This window comes from Marmota flaviventris, chromosome 4 (genome assembly GCF_047511675.1).
Source record: "Marmota flaviventris isolate mMarFla1 chromosome 4, mMarFla1.hap1, whole genome shotgun sequence".
Classification (NCBI taxonomy): Eukaryota; Metazoa; Chordata; class Mammalia; order Rodentia; family Sciuridae; genus Marmota; species Marmota flaviventris.
In genome coordinates this window covers 125842110-125858897 of record NC_092501.1, presented here as the reverse complement: position 1 = coordinate 125858897, position 16788 = coordinate 125842110, and positions in this window count along the sequence as shown.

Genomic DNA, 16788 nt, shown 5'->3' with positions numbered 1-16788 from the left:
AGCATTAACAGATCGTTCTTTTTTCTTTGTTTCTTGTGTGTGTGTGTGTGTGTGTGCATGCACACACATTGACTTTTACACTCGAGAATAAGTATGTTAATCAAATTTCCATTACTATAATAAATTCCAGAGATAATTAACTTATAGAGAGAAAAGTTTTATTCTGACTCACAGTTTCAGAGGTTTCAGTCCATGATCACTTGGCTTGGCTGATTTAGTGAAGAAACACATCATGGAGGGAGCACGTGACAAAGAAAAACTACTCGCTTCATGGCTAGGAAGCCAAAGAAGGAAGAAGAGGAGGCCAGGATCCTACTGTCCCCTTCAAGGTCATACCCCAGTGACCTAAAGACCTCCCACTATGCCCAAACTCTTAAAAGTTTGCAGAAACTCCTTAGTCAGATTGCCGTTGCTGTGACAAAATATCTGAGATAAGCAACTTAAAAGGAGAAACAATTTATTATGGGTCATGTTTCTGAGATTTCAATCCATGATTTCTCGGCCCATATTGGCCTTGGGCCTATTGCAAGGTGGCAGGCACATCTCAGCAGAAGTACTTGGCAGAAAGGAAGGAGGGAGAGAAAGAGATCAAAGTGCGTTGGTCCAACTGTCTCCTTGAAGGGCATGCCCCAGTGACCACACTTCCTTTCACAAGGCTCTACCTCCAAATGGCACCACAGACTGGTGACCAAGCCGTCAGCACATGGTCTATGGGGAACAAGGCTTCAAAACATGAGCCTTCTGGGAGGACATTTAAGATAAATTGTTAGTTTTTGTTTTATTTGTTTTGAGGATGTTTCAGTCTTCCTGCCTCAAACTTCCAGGTAGCTGGAACTACAGGTACTTGCCACTGAGTTACCTTTTAAATTATTCAACCCAGCTTCAAAACACTATTTCTCTAGCACATTAATCCACCACCACTTCCTAAAGAAAGTCATCTTATAGATATTTACAGATGTGGCGCTATTTGTCTAAATGCCTAAAACTCACTCTCTTTTCTTCCAGGTAGACTAATCTCTACAATCACAGATATAAGATTGAATTCTGTGAAGATAATGCCCCAGATGTTATCCTTCAAGTGCCAAATGTAAGCATTTTTACAATGTGATTTTGGTTTGGGTTTGGGGAGGTTTGTTTTGTTTGTTTGTTTGTTTTGGTACTGGGGATTGAATCCAGGAGTGCTTAATAACTGAGCACCATCCCCTGTCTTTTTTATTTTGAGACAGAATCTCACTAAGTTGCAGAGGGTCCCCTAAATTGCCAAGGCTGGCCTCGAACTTATGATCCTCCTGACTCAGCCTCCTGAGTTGCTGGAATTACAGGCATATACCACTGTGCTGGAGTCTCACGATGTGTTTCTACTGCAGATTTTCCTAAATCCATGATCACTGTATTTTGATCTAAAGATCATTTTTAGTTCTATAAAAAAATTTTTTTCAACTGGTGTTTCATAAGGCTAACAGTGGACAGTGCAGATGATGATACCTAGGAAAAGACTTGGGCCAAGGCTAGATAGAGTTCTACTCAGCTGCTGTGAAGTCACTTGAGGGGAGAGGAAGGCAGACAGGAGCACAGTGATGCCTGGTCTATTTGTGGGAGGGCAGCAGGGCCTGGAGGATCCACCAGTCACCTGCTGGCTCTGCAGAGAGGAGAAGGGGAGACAATGAAACAGAGACATCAGGTTTTATGGGGTATTTTTATTCTGTAGAACATTAGCATAGAAGTACAGACATTTAAACAATATGGTGTTGCTCAAAATGTAGTGGAAAATGTGGCTTACCACATACGGTGGTTCACCCTCTGCCAGACTCTAGTGTCTTTTCTGTATGGATAAACATTGTCTAGTCTCTCCCACCCCCAAAATAAAAATTGCCTATAATGGATTCACAGTTATACCAGGGAAGTGAAGGGGAAAGAGTCCTCTTGTATTTTATTTTACTTTATGTGGATGTTGAAATGTCCTTTCAAGAAGGAAATTTGTCAACATCTAGCAAGTGAGTTGTACAAATCAAGTTTCTTATTATTATGTCATTTTTGTAGGTGGTGATGAGCTTTTCCCTGAATCACTGGACACTATAACAGATACAATTACAGTGTTAATTTCCTACTACAATTCTCATAGTATCTTTATTCAAGTGTTGGTAATTGTTTCATAAATCATTGGAATTGATACAATAAACACTTCTATTGCCTATGTCCATAAGTACGAGGTACACATATATATTCATGATGTGTGTGAGAGAGAGAGAATGAGAAGAAAACATTGCATGGCCATCTTCAGGAGAGGACAAAATGAAGTCGGAGCACTCTCGTCCCCAAGTGATGGAGGTCCCCCTATCAGCAGGAAGAAGAAGAGGAAAAGGAGAGGGGGAGAGAAAACAACAAAGAAAAGGAGAACTGACTAAAAAATGTAAAAACAAACAAAAAAGTGACCCCCCATTATTGTGGACAACTTCTTGTTTCTAAGATCTTATTCATATTTTTGTTGTTGTTGTTTTGATACTGGGATATTGAGCCTGGGGGCTCTTTACCACTAAACTATATCTCCAGCCCTTTTTATTTTGAGATGGAGTCTTGCTAAGTTGCCCAGGCTGGCCTGCAACTGGTAATCCTCCCTGCCTCAGCCTCTCTAGTAGCCGAGATTACAGGTGTGCACCATGGCACCTGGTTCCCAGATTTCATTTTTGGTCTCTTGATCATAACTATAAGTAGGCAGGGTAGGGGTTGCCATCTTCCATTTAGAGATAAGCAAATTAAAAACGGAGATTAAGGGAATTATTGAAGAGTTAGGGGAGGGTAAAGGGGAAAGAATCCTATTTTATTTTATGTGGGTATTGAAATGCCCTTTGAAAAAGGAAATTTGCCAACATCTATCAAATCAGAGACTGGAGAAATGGACAGAGAGAGGGAGTAAAAGGGCAGAGCCATTTGATTCTGCAATTCTATCTCTGAGAATGTATCTTAGAGAAATCTCATGTATTTTTTTAAAAAGAAGAAGAGGAGGAGGAGGAGGAGGAGAAGGAGGAGGAGGAGGAGGAGAAGGAGGAGGAGGAGGAGGAGAAAGTATACACACAGGATACTTTGTTATTGGGAAAAATTGGACATAACCTAAATATTTATCAACAGGGAAAGAGGTTTTATTTTTTTTTCTATTTTCAATTGCTACATAAAAACAAACTCAAACCAAGCATGGTAGCAGACACCTGTAATCCTAGCTATTCTAGAGGCTAAGACAGGAGTTCAAATTTCAAGTTCAAGGCCAGCCTGGGCAACTCAGCAAGAACCTGTTTAAGACAAAATTAAAAGGGCTGGGGATGTTTCTCGTTGGTAGAATACTCCTGAGTTCAATCCCCAGTACCACCAGGAAAAAAAAAAATCACGTCTAAAACAGACACCATTTTACGATTACCCTTCATGATTTTGTGGGTCAGGAATCTCCAAAGGGCACATTGAGAAAGACCTGTCTGTGCTCACAGTGTCCAGAGCCATAGCTTGCGTGACTAAAGTGGCTAGAAGACCTAACCATTGGGGAGTGACCGCCAGTCTCCACATCTTCAAGTGGTCTCTGGGCCTCTCTCCACTTGCTCCCTCCAGCATGAAGACCTCAAGGTATTTGGACTTAAATGGCTCAGAGTTCAAAGAGATCCCAGAGGCTTCTTTTGACATTGACAGGAGGTGACTTATGCTCATTGTCAAGTAAGTCACTAAGGTGGCCCAGATTCAAGGGAGGGAAATTCACTCCACCTCTCAATGAGAAGAGCAGCCAAGAACTTACAGTTCTTTTAATCTGCACAGATCCCATACTTTGTAATCATTAAAGGGAACAAAGATGCAAGAAGATGTGCAAAGCTCTGAGCTCCATCCCCAGAACTATGGAGGAGGAGGAGGAGGAGGAGGAGGAGAAAAGTATGATGTGGGTTCTGCTTCTATTAATCTGCAAATTAACTAGGGACATGAGGAAATTGTCAGAAGTAATGGAAATGTGAGCTTGATGTGGTGAGGGTGTTACAAGGGTACACATATTCCAAAGCTTGATCCAAGTGTACACTTTAAATATGGATAAAGTCCAATATACACATGTACAGTGTACTTCGATTACATCTCGATAAAACTGAAAGGGAGGGGAGAATGAAGATCTGTAAATACTGACATGGAAGAAAGTTCACTATATATTGTGGAATTAAGAAAGGGCTTGAACAATGTGAATGTAATCTCATTTTTGGTTCAAAACATACCCTTCCACACACACACAAAAAAAAAGTCTAAAAAGATTCACAGCAAATTTTTTGAGTAGTTTTCCTCTAGGAGAGAATTGGTAGAGCAAGTAGAAGAAGGTGGGACAATGTCATTATTTTGAGATTGTGTATTGGAAAAGGATTGTTACTATGGGCTGGGGCTGGGGCTCAGTGGTAGAACACTTGCCTAGCATGCTTAAGGCCCTGGGTTCAAACCCTAGCACCACATTTAAAAAATAAATAAATAAATAAAGGTATTGTGTCCATCTATAATTAAAAATATTTTTTAGAAAAAGGAAAAGGATTGTTTTTTAAAAAAAATGAATAGTGGATTGGAATCAGGCAATGTGAATTTTATTTCCAGTTCTCCCACTAACTTGTAAATTTATTTCCTAAAACAAAACGTACTTATTTATAGCAACATCGAAACTAATACAATACACCCTCTGTTCACTGAGTCCCTGCTGGCTGAGACCTAGGCAGCAAGCCACCGTCTGCAAGGCCAGAGGGCACAAACAGTCACCTACAGTAGGGGAGCCCTCTGCTGCCCCAGCCCAAGTAGAGCCGGTAAGGCAATATGGGCCTCCCTTCAGCCACCGAACTTGCATTCTGGGGATTATTTTAACCCACAATGTTCTACAAAATGTGTGCAACTATTGTTGAAAGACCTGTCATAAAGACAGGTTAGAGATGGTTAGAGATTTTTTTTAATTCTGACATTAAAAATAGGCATTCATTATGGGGGAAAAGATACACTCATACATTGTTGGTGGGACTGCAAATTGGTGGAACCACTCTGGACAGCATTATGGGGATTCCTCTGAACACTTGGAAAGGAACCACCATTCGACACAGTTATCCCACTCCTTAGCATATACCCAAAGGACTTGAAATCAACATACTACAGTGACATGGCCACTTCAATGTTTATAGCAACTCAATTCACAGCTAAGCTATGGAATCAACCTAGGTGTCCTCCAACAGATGAATGGATAATGAAAATGTGGTGTATATACACAGTGGAATATTACTCAGCCATAAAGAAGAATGAAATTATGGCATTTGCCTGTGAGTGGATGGAGTTGGAGACTATCAAGCTAAGTGAAACAAGCCAGTCCCCAAAAAAACAAAGGCCAAACATTATCTCTGATATGTGGATGCTAACACACAATAAGGAGATGGGGGTGGAGAACAGAAGTTCATTGTATTAGACAAAGGGGAATAAAGGGAAGGGAGGGGGAATGGGAATAGACAGTAGAATGAACCAGACATAACTTTCATATATGAATATATGAATACACGACCAGTGTAACTCCACATCGTGTACAACCACAAGAATGAGAAGTTATACTCTATGTATGTATGATGTGTCAAAATACACTCTACTGTCATGTATAACTAAAAAGAACAAATAAAAAATAAAAAAACAACAACAGCATCCATGCCTGTAATTCTTGCTACTGGGAAGGTTGAAGCAAGAGGATCACAAGTTTCAGGCCAACCTGAATAACTTATCGAAACTCTGTCTTAAAATTAATTTTTTTTCTTTTTTTTAATTTATTCATTTTTATTTATATGACAATGGAATGCATTACAATTCTTATTACACATACAGAGCACAATTTTCATATCTCTGGTTGTATACAAAGTATATTCACACCAATTTGTGTCTTCATACATGTACTTAGGGTAATGATACCCATCACATACCCATCACATTCCACCATCATTTCCAATCCCATTCCCCCTTCCTTCCCCTCCAACCCCTCTGCCCTATCTAGAGTTCCTCCATTCCTCCCATGCTCCCTCTCTCTATCCCACTATGAATCAGCCTTGTTATATCAGAGAAAACATTTGGCATTTGTTTTGGGGGGATTGGCTAACTTCACTTAGCATTATCTTCTCTAACTCCATCCATTTACCTGCAAATGCCATGATTTATTCTCTTTTATTGCTGAGTAATATTCCATTGTGTATATACGCCACTTTTTTTAATCCATTCATCTGCTGAAGGGCATCTAGGTTGGCTCCACAGTTTAGCTATTGTGAATTGTGCTGCTATAAACATTGGTGTGGCTGTGTCCCTGTAGTGTGCTGTTTTTAAGTCCTTTGGGTTTAGAGCGAGGAGAGGGATAGCTGGGTCAAATGGTGGTTCCATTCCCAATTTTTAAAAAGGGCTGGGGATAAAGCTCAGGGGTAGGGTGTTCCTAGGATTCACCCCACCTATTGGGGATTGGATGCTGATAGACATTGTGGTTTCCATAGCCTGTTACTGAGCTGAACTGCATAAACTATGAGAGAAGAAAGCAAAGCTGGACTTCAGGGAGTTGAGCAGGGGCTAGGAATCCAGGACAAAGGGACTGGGCTGGTACCAATTGCCCATGCGCGCCTCAGCTTGCAGCCCCAATGCAAAGGAGCAAAAAGTTATGCCTATAAACACGCGAAACTCATGCATATTCACTAGTGGTAAACCTGAGATAACTCGAGGACTGAAAGCGACCCAACGCACTAAAAGCAGGTCCTCCCGGGAGGTGTTGGCAATCTTCCCAGGATGCTCCTGGCCTTCTGCTGCAGAACTAACAGCCTGCCCTGTGAATTTTTTTGTGAGTGAAAACAAAACAAGAAGACAAAACAAATCATTTCTTTTTCCAAGCTAAGAAACGCTCATTATTTTGTCGTAGACTAGCAGGCAGTTTCCCAGAATAATCTGAGCATCCTTACATCGTGCTTTTAAATTTTCATATGCAAATGTCACCACACGTGGCTAGAATCCGAGGACGAGATGGAGGTTCCCGGCTCCCTACCTCACCTCTCCCAAGTCTCAACTTTGAGCTCTTACAGCTAGCTTGTCACTCAGCGCCCAGAGATGGTGGCAGGTGAGGTGGCAGGTGAGGACGCTCATGGGTGGCGGCCACCAATCCGGATGGGAGCTGTGACTGGGGCCCAGTGCGACCCTGTCCAGCTGCAGGAAAGGAGCGCAGTGCCTGGGTAGCACCACTTGCAAGGCCTCTGCAGCCCCTGCAGCTTAAGACAGCCTCCGCCCAGCCCCAGCCCAGCTTGGGGAAAGGACAACACCAAAGGGCAGTCAGCACTGTCCCAGGGGCTCTTTTGAGCCACACCTTTGGACTTGTGAAGCACCTGGGAGTCTGTAAAAGTCACAGAACTCACCACCAAGAGTGCTCCCTGGCCCCCCTCCATGTGCTGACGTGGGCAACTTGAATCTTTGTGCCTTGGGAGCCTGATGTAAAAATGTGCACGAAATAAAACGAAGGACCTGCCTCAGGATGTGGTAAGAATAAAACAAGGTGAAATGTGTGAGGGCCTTCGACCCTAGATCTCAGCTACTGAAGAAGAGAGAAGGAGAGGGAAAGGAAGGAGAAGGAGGAGAAGGAGGGGAGAGGGAGGCAGCAGGAAGGAAAGAGGCAAGAAGGAGAGATCTTCACGTTGTCTGGATTTTAACCCCACTGGAATTCTCCAGGCCTTCTTCCAAAGCTCCTAGGAGTTGGTCCCCACGATGCCGCTGGCTGCCTGTGGGCATCTTCCCAGGTGCACTGAGCAATCTCCAAAGACAACATCCCCAACTGCTTTCCCCCCATTTCCCATGTTGTACCCTGCAGGCATTCAGCCCCAGTAGCAGCAGGGGTCTGTGGTCATTGTGGTTTGCCAGGGGCCTGTGTTCTGGACACCAGGCAGCCGACCCCTCCAGCAACAGTAGGGAAACCTCTTCCTGCTCCCCTCTAGAGGGTCAGGGCACCTACAAGCACCTTCCTAGCTTCTCAAGAGTCATCAGGCAAAAGTGATTTCAGGCTTTATTTTCAGAGTATAAAAGGCACCAACCAGTGCCTGGCACGTTCCCAGTTGATGGTTCTGATCTTTTATGGATGGTACTTAGGGAGCTGGGGTTGTAGCTCAGTGGTGGAGCACCTGCCTAGCACACGTGAGACACTGGGTTTGATCTCAGCACTGAGGAGGGCTGCCAGGCAAGTCTCTGAAGCACCCACTGTAAGGATGGATCCCTCCTCTTTTTTCCTTTCTGCCCTCTTCTGACTTGGAATACCCCTGCCCCCTGTCCCTGAGGCATTTTTCCATTTCTGGGGCCTATTCTAAGACATTACCAAGGAAAGTCAAGGCTCCAGAATGTGGACTTTCAGACATTTTTCAATTTGTTGTTTTTAAATATACATGACAGTAGAGTGTATTTTGACATATTATACATACATGGAGTGCAACCCATTCCAATTGGAATCCCGTTCTTGTGGTTGTACATGATGTGGAATTGTACTGGTCATGCATTCATATATGAGCATCAGAAAGTTATGTCCAGTTCATTCTACTGTCTTTCCTATTCCATCCTCTGCCCCTTACCTTCACTTCCCTTTGTCTAATCCAGTGAACTCCTATTCTTCCCCTCCCACCCTCCCTTTTGTGGGTTAGCATTCACATATCAGAACACTCAGTTTTTGTTTTCTTGGGGGGGACTGGCTTATTTCAGTTAACATAATATTGTCTAGTTCCCCCCATTTACCAGCAAATGCCATAATTTCATACTTCTGGCTGAGTAATATTTCATTGTGTGTATATACCATATTTCCTTTATTCAAATTTCAGACATTTGTAGCAGATAGTAGGGAAGTTTCACCACTGTATGTGCCTTCAGAAGACTAGTAATAGGATATGGTGCAATATTCTCAAACAAGAGCCTGTAGACAACTTTTTAAAATGTGTATTTTGATTTCATTATACTCTTAAAATTATAATCATGCATATTCTGGATTATTAACATGACTTTTTTATAGGTGAGGATTACTCCATGACTTCAGCTTTTACCCGCCTGTCTGTGCACACAGATTATTTTAATTAAGCTACTAAAAAAGAGCAGGGTTGTTTTAATAAGTACAGGGTATGTACAAGTCAGTAAAAGGCAAAATGATGATCTACTTTGAGTGAAGGCTTCCAGGTAATTCATGTGACTGGGGTGCTGAGCATGTTGCTGGAGTAACCTAAGCAGAGTGAACCCCAAAGCAGCAGCTGTGTGGCCGTATCCACACTGTCTTCATGGTGCCAGCAGTGGTCTAATTTCCAGAAAAACAATACCTGCTGCCTCAGTAATGGGGCTAGTTTGAATGTTTTTGGCTACACATTGTTGTATATTATGCTTCTGTTGGCATAGAACTTGTAATTCTATTGCGGTATAAACATGCAAAGCTTATGCCAAGTTTTATTATTGCTCATACTTAGGCACCATAATACAATTATGTACCTCAACATTGGAGATCTGCAGTTTTTTCTAAAGGGCTTTATACATCACTTGGAGAAACTTCACTGTAGTACAAAGAACATCTGCCACAGCCGGGATATCTAAGTTCCAGTCGTGGTCTTGACATTGACCTGAAGGAGGCTGAGTTGATCATCTCTCCTCCATAGGTCTCAATTTGCTCATCTGTAGAATAAGGAGATTGGATATCATGATCTTTAAATTCTCTTCCAGCTTGAAATACTACTTCAAAAAGTACCTTATTTTACTAATTTTTTTAAATAGCATTTTTTAAAACATTTATTTTTTAGAAGTAGTTGGACATAATACCTTTATTTTATTTATTTATTTTTATGCGGTGCTGGACACTCTGAAGGACCCTGTTACCCATGGAGTGCTGCCAGAATAGCTTACATTATTGCTTCCAAAGTGCCTCTCACTCTGCCCCTCACTTAAATTCAGGGGGAGGTGGGTGGCTGTTATTATCTCCATCTAATGAATGGAAAAACCAACCCCCAAGAGTGTTTGCAACTTGCTCAGGATGACCATTGGAAAAGGCAGACCTGTCATTAGAACCAAGTTGCTGGACAAGACTTTTTCCCCCTCTACACCATTATGGATGCATGTGTACCATGTGACATGGACATTTGACCTTGTTAGAACCTGTTTGTAATGGGGCATGAGGCCTGAGGGTCAGAATTGCAGGCTCCCAGAAATGCCTCTGAGCCCCCGCTTGTGCTATAAAGCACTAATCACGGCACCAACAGGGAGGAACATTACAGCACGCTGGCCTCTACATCACGCCCCATTTTATTTCATTGCTTGTAAAGCAGTGAAATCACAAAATGGAATAAAAAGAAATTATCCTTATACATAACTGTGTGTTTGCAATGGCTTCCTGGATTTTAAAGCATATTCATTTGAAATTGATGAGTTTCTTTATGTACAATTCTCCCGACTACTATTAGAAGCATTTCTCTTGGTGTTGCTCTTTATGGCTTCATCAAGTGTTTGAAGATCTATTTCCCTTTTCAGATTGTTTCCTTGCTTTATCAAGTCCTCATTCACACATCAGTGGACTGTATACATCATCTTAAACCTGGATCAAAACCACGAATCAAAATTTAGCATCAAGGCATATTTTGAAGAAAGATATAATTGACTTCCAAGAATTTCAACCTCAAAAAGCTCTGAGCTGTACCTTTGCTAGTAATAAAATGAAAACAAATGCAATAAAAATCACATACTGCTGATAAGAATAAACACTGTAAAACATCTTTGAAATGTCTATCAGTAGCTTTAAAATGCTCACTTTAAAAAAATTTCCTCTTCTGGGTATTTTTCATAAATTGATAATCTCAAACATATTTTAAAAAAGCTTTATGTACATCCCAGCTACTTGGGAGGCTGAAGCAAAAGGATCAAAACTTTGAGGCCTGCTGCGCCCCTCCCCTGACTCAGGCAATGGCAAGGCCCTACTGAGGTGGATGGCACAAGGCGTCCATCCTCTGGAGGAGCGCAGTATGTTTCTGGGAATGGGCTGGTTTGTTTTTGTATTCCTTTAATAAGTATAGTTGCGACTTCTCATATGACCATTAAGTATGAAGGAAAAAACATGACTTTCCCAATTAATGCAACTACTTCTAAGAATAGATCTGTTTGCTCTAAATGCAATGATTCAGCTGTGGAGCATAAATTGTTAATGTCTAATGAAAAACTCCCTGTATTCCTGTCAAGGAAGTTTTTGAGAAATTAAATTAAAATCTAGAGAAGAAGAATTAATGTTAAGAAGACAGATTAGTGCTCAGTACTGGGCAACTTGTTCTTGTTCCTGTGCACAATGGTTTGTGCTCTTACTCTTGTTTGATTAAAATTAATAACAAGTCAACCACTTGCCGTAACCATGGCACCGGTTCCAGTCAGTAAGTCAAGAAAGAATAGTCAAGGTATAGGCCAATAGTTGGGACATTTCTAACTATTATTAAAAGTTAACTAAACAGAAACAGCTCAAAGCAAAATGCAAACTGAAAGGAAAAATGCTTGCTTATGCATAAGCCAAGATACATTCTTCTATTCTAATTGTAGCTACGTAATATTTTGTTTCTTTGAATAATGATTCCTGTTTTGTAACCACAAAGTACTGTGAGCCTGCCAAAATGAAAAGTATATATGATCAACTTCACAAGTAAAGATTGAGATCAACACCTTCACTTTGGTGTCTGTGTTGTTTCTCCACCTCCCTTTCGCCGACTCCTCACCATCCGTTCATCTCCTGAGACCCCCTGTTGGAGCTGGTCTCCGACAGAGGCCAGCCTGGACAACTGGGCAGGACCCTGTCTCAAAATAAAATTTAAAAAAAGGACTGAAGCTGAAGTCGGTGGTAGAGTGCTTGCCTAGCATTTATGAGGCCACAGGCTTCAATCCCCAGAACAAACAAACAAACAAACAAATAAATAAAAAGCTTTACGTACAAAGATGTTCAACACTTGGAAATAATTTAAATATAGAACTATGATAAATTTGATCATTTATTGAGATAGTACTGAGACTGGCAGCAGTGGTACATCCCAGTGACTCAGGAGGCTAAGACAGTATGAGCTCAAGTTTGAGGCCAGCCCTGACAACTTAGTGAGACTCTGTCTCAAAATAAAAACAGCTGTGGGTGCAGCTCAGTGGGAGACTGTCCCTGAGTTCAATCCCTGGTCCTGTAAAAATCATATATATACATACATATATAGTACCTGAGATTTATTGGTTTGGTGGCATATTAGAAGTCATTTAAATTATGTTTACATTTTACTTGTATTGTTAGGATTTTTCACATTTTACATGTGTATGCATTATTTATAATGATGTGCATATATCATCACATCCCTATGTACATTGGTTGCATGTGTTCATGCATGAATGTATATACATGTTGTATAGCATCTCATAACATTATCAATTTCCCATTCATTCACTCACTATTCCATTTACTTAACATTTATTTTGTGCCTACTGTGTGCCAGGTTGCATGCTCACCTGTGTATTCAATACTCAGGGGCACACAGAAGATGGCTTGGCAGAGAGTGACAAGTCCAGTTTTGACATAAAGTATGCCAAGGGACTATTTGTCCACTCACACGTATCTCCTTGTCCATCCTAAGGAGCTAGACCAAGTATCTTCCCCTACCTGAGGGAAGAATCAACAAACAACCATGTCAAATTAACCACTTTTGAGCTTCAAAATCAGTCACACATAAAACAGACATTGGAAAAACATATCATCCATTTTTGTCCTACCTCAGGAAAAGAAGTTGTTTAGAGAAGAATGGGAGTCAACAGAAGGGATCAGGACAGTTTCTTGCTGCAAGTGCTTTTGAGAAGGGGTCTTCCTCTCTGAGTGATGGGGACAAGGGTGGTTCATGAAAGTTCTAAGACTGGAGACAATATATCTCTTCCTAAATATAGTGGTAGAGAACAGCAAAATTCTAAGGTACCCCTAACTCCTAGTGTAGAGTGTGAGTGGTGGGGTACACATGCCTGAGAAATTCTGGAGGCAGCTTCACAGAGACCCTCACAGAGATTCCAGAATGGTACAGGCAACAATCAGATTTGCTCTATTTCCAAGGATGATAAAAGAGACTATGAAGTCATATTTGGGCCCAGAGAGGCCTAGGGTCCAGCAGTTTGGATGCAGCTACAAATGGCTAGGTGTCCCTTTATTCTCAAATTTAATATCTTTTTCAGGGAGGTCTTCTCTGCACCTTGGGTGAGGTTCAGCCTTCATCATACACTCCTATGGAAACCTATACTTACTCCTCTTATAGAATAGTTTCTAGGAAAAATATAGAAGCATGGCTGTCATATGCATATAGAATGGAAAGAGTAAACCAAATAGGGAGAGAAGACTATCAAAAATAACCAAGCAGATTATGAAATAATCCTATAAAAGTATAATAAAATCATAGGTTTAGAAATAAATGTAATATACATTATATGTATTATATATACATACATAGTTTTTTGTTGGTGGCACTAAAGAGCAAAACCTGGGCCTTGTATGTGCTAGGCAAGTGCTGTACCACTGAGTTAAAGCCCCAAGCCAAAAAACTAGAATATGTTTAAAACAACCTTAAAACTGAAACAGATAATTGGAATTAAAATAAATGGGGAAGCAGTCAAAGAGAGAATTAGTAAACTGAAAGACAGATGTAGAGAAATTTCCCCAAACACAAGACAAGACAAGAGGATAGAAAATATGAGAGGTTGAATCCTCTGGAGGAAAGAATGGAAAGGTTACATTTAACCAGGACCCCATCAAGAAACAGAATTTACCTGAGATGATTCCAATAGAGACTTTAATGAAAGAAGTAATCACAGAGTTAAAGAGACTCAGAGTAATGAATGTTAGCGAAGAGCAACAGTGGGAAAAATTACTACCTGTAGGGCTGAAGAGAAAATAGTGTTACCAGAGCCCTGTGAAAGTTACAGCTGCTGACAGGGAGGCAGTGGAGGAACACATCTATTGCCAGGGACTCAGCAATGAAGATGGAAGAAAATGAAAACAAAATGCCCTCTTTTCCCTCCCCCTCAAATTTCCTACTGGTAATTTTTCATCAGCTAAACTTAACCAGAAGCTAGAGAGTAAGGGAGACCGAGTGATACAGTCTACACCCAGGAATCAGCATCCAAAAGCACCGAGCAGAGATGTACTGGATCTGGATCTGAGTGAAAATAGAGATCAATCACCTTGTCCTTAATAATGGATTCAAAGTTCCAGTCCTGGAAGTACTCGTGTGCTGTTAAAGTTCTGAACACTTGGAAGAATTTTCTTTCCAACTATTTTTTCAGTGACACATCTGATTGAGGCTGTCACAATACAGGAGGCCATTTATATCTTGTATATTGTTCAGAACCATCTATAAATTGGGCCTTCATTTTTAATTCCTCTGTGAACTGACCATAGGGAAATCCCCGTGATGCCACAGGGGTGATCTGAGAGAAAGACAGCCATCAGCGGAACTGTGTGCTGTGAGGTCTGAGCCACCTACTCAAGCCTCAGGGAGTGCTCAATCTTACTACTTTGTATACCATACAACTTCCATTTGCTGACAAAGGGATGTAAGAGTGATCTGCCTGTGACATCTGTCACCGCATTGATGGCCAGGGTTGATTCGGCTGATCTGGCTGGCTAGGCAGGAGACTGCTTCCTCCCTCACCTCTCCGCGTGCTTCCCTCCTGAAGCTGTGTGCTCGGTGGAAGAGGACGACATTCCCTGATATAGGAGGACCTTTCTTCTGTCAAGGGTATACGAGTAGCTGGACTCCCCTGCTAGAACCTCCAAACAAGCTCTCAAGGCCCCATTTGCTGACAAAGTGCTGTTGTGCACACCCAACTTCATGGCTTGGGGGATTCAATAGCACCCAGTTCATGGCAGACAGCTCAGGTCATGTGATCAGATGTTGGTTTCTACCAGGGCCCAGTAATGAGTCAAGAGCTGTTTCTCAAAGGAAAAAGTTACTTGCAAAGGAAGACATGGTTTTGTTCCACACCCCTGGAGGTCTGCACTGTGAGTCTCCTATCCCCAGGGCTTGCTGATAGCATTTCTACCTCTGTTAACCAGTTTAGGCAAATGTCCCATGTGATCATGTGATAGATCATCTTGTACAACAGCCTGGACTTACTGCAACCTTTCTCTTTCTCTCTTTCTTTTTCTGGGACCCACTCAAAATCAGCAAGCGTACAAACTGCTTCATGAATGGGTGAAGGCAGCATGCTCAACTGTGCTGTATGTTATGTCCAAACATGACCATCAAGCATTTTAACTCAAGTGTAGGATGTGTGTAGTGCAGCAACTTGGCTTTACTTTGATAGGGGATACCAGCCTCAGGCCACCAGACTCCTACAAATGTCACATGCTCATCATGTTATCTACATAGTAAACCAGTTCTACGTTTTGTGGGATATGTGATTATTAAGACCACCAAAACCTTGGTTATGACAAAGTAGGAGATTTGTCATAGGCTTAAGCCATTCCTGACCCATGAAAGCAGTTTCCAGAGGGGCCTGCTAACCACTGTAAAGGAGAAAAGCCTTTTCTAGATCAATAACTGCATCACAAATGCCAAGAACCATCTTGATTTACTCTGATAAGCATAATATTTTTAGAAGAGCAGCAGCAATCAATCAAATTTTCTATACTCTCTAAATGGATCTCATTCTTTAAGACCTATTTGCTCTTGCACAGGCCAAATAAGCAAGTTAAATGAAGAGAAATCACCTGTGTGGTAAAATGTATCATTGTATGCCAAATAGTCTGATTTCCTCCATATGGAAGAAACATATACTTCCCAAACCCCATTAGATCTTGTCATGTGACTTGCTTGAGAAAATTAAATGTGAACAGAAGAGACATGGGTCACTTCTGGCCAGAAGCTTTGAAGACTGATGTATTCTTTGCTGTGACGAATTTTCCCTGTACTATAAGACTAGCAATGTTCCACATAGAGGTTACTCACGAGCCAGGATCTTAGAACACAACATGAAAAACAGCTGCAATTAAACTACAGTGAGCGGGCATATAGTATGAGCAAGAAATTAACTTTCATTATTGTACACCATTTGGGTTGTTACCGAAGAAACTTGGCCTAACAACTACATAAGGTTCCCAGAGATTAGCATCAGCCAACATTCAGTAATTCCTAAATAGTCCCAAGTGTTTTCTTTCCCCATGGCATGGAGCTCCAAGGGCTTGAGGAAAGATTTTTCATATATATTTCAGCAATGCCAAAGGGCTCCAGGTCTGTGAACTTGCTCAGATCTTGGAACTGGGTGAGTGACCAGGACTCTATTATGGTGACCCAAATTAGATCTCTGGCCACCTGAGAATTCCCAATTATTCAGAACAAATTATATTTTAGTAGGCTGACTATCCATCCTAGGGACACCACCAAAGACTTTCACAATTCAAAGCATTCCCTTCACCAATGTGGCCATGCTGACTGCTAGTGTGACTTGGTCTCTAAAATCAGAAAGCACCTTGAAATGGCCGCATTTCTCATCATCAGTCAATCAGGCAGAGGACACTTACTACAAAGTGTCTAAAGGAAATGGGGCTTCCCTCAGCACATTAAAGTTAACTCATTGAAGGGAATATCCTCTGGGCCCTCTTGGAGGACACGGGGAAAGGATTATTTTGATAATCTTAGTGTGGAGGTAAATATAGGGTGCACAATAAAAATGACTGTGTAAGCATGCTTCTACCAGGCATGGGTGACTGAGTATTCTAGGTGGTCTGTTTTCCCTCCTACTCCG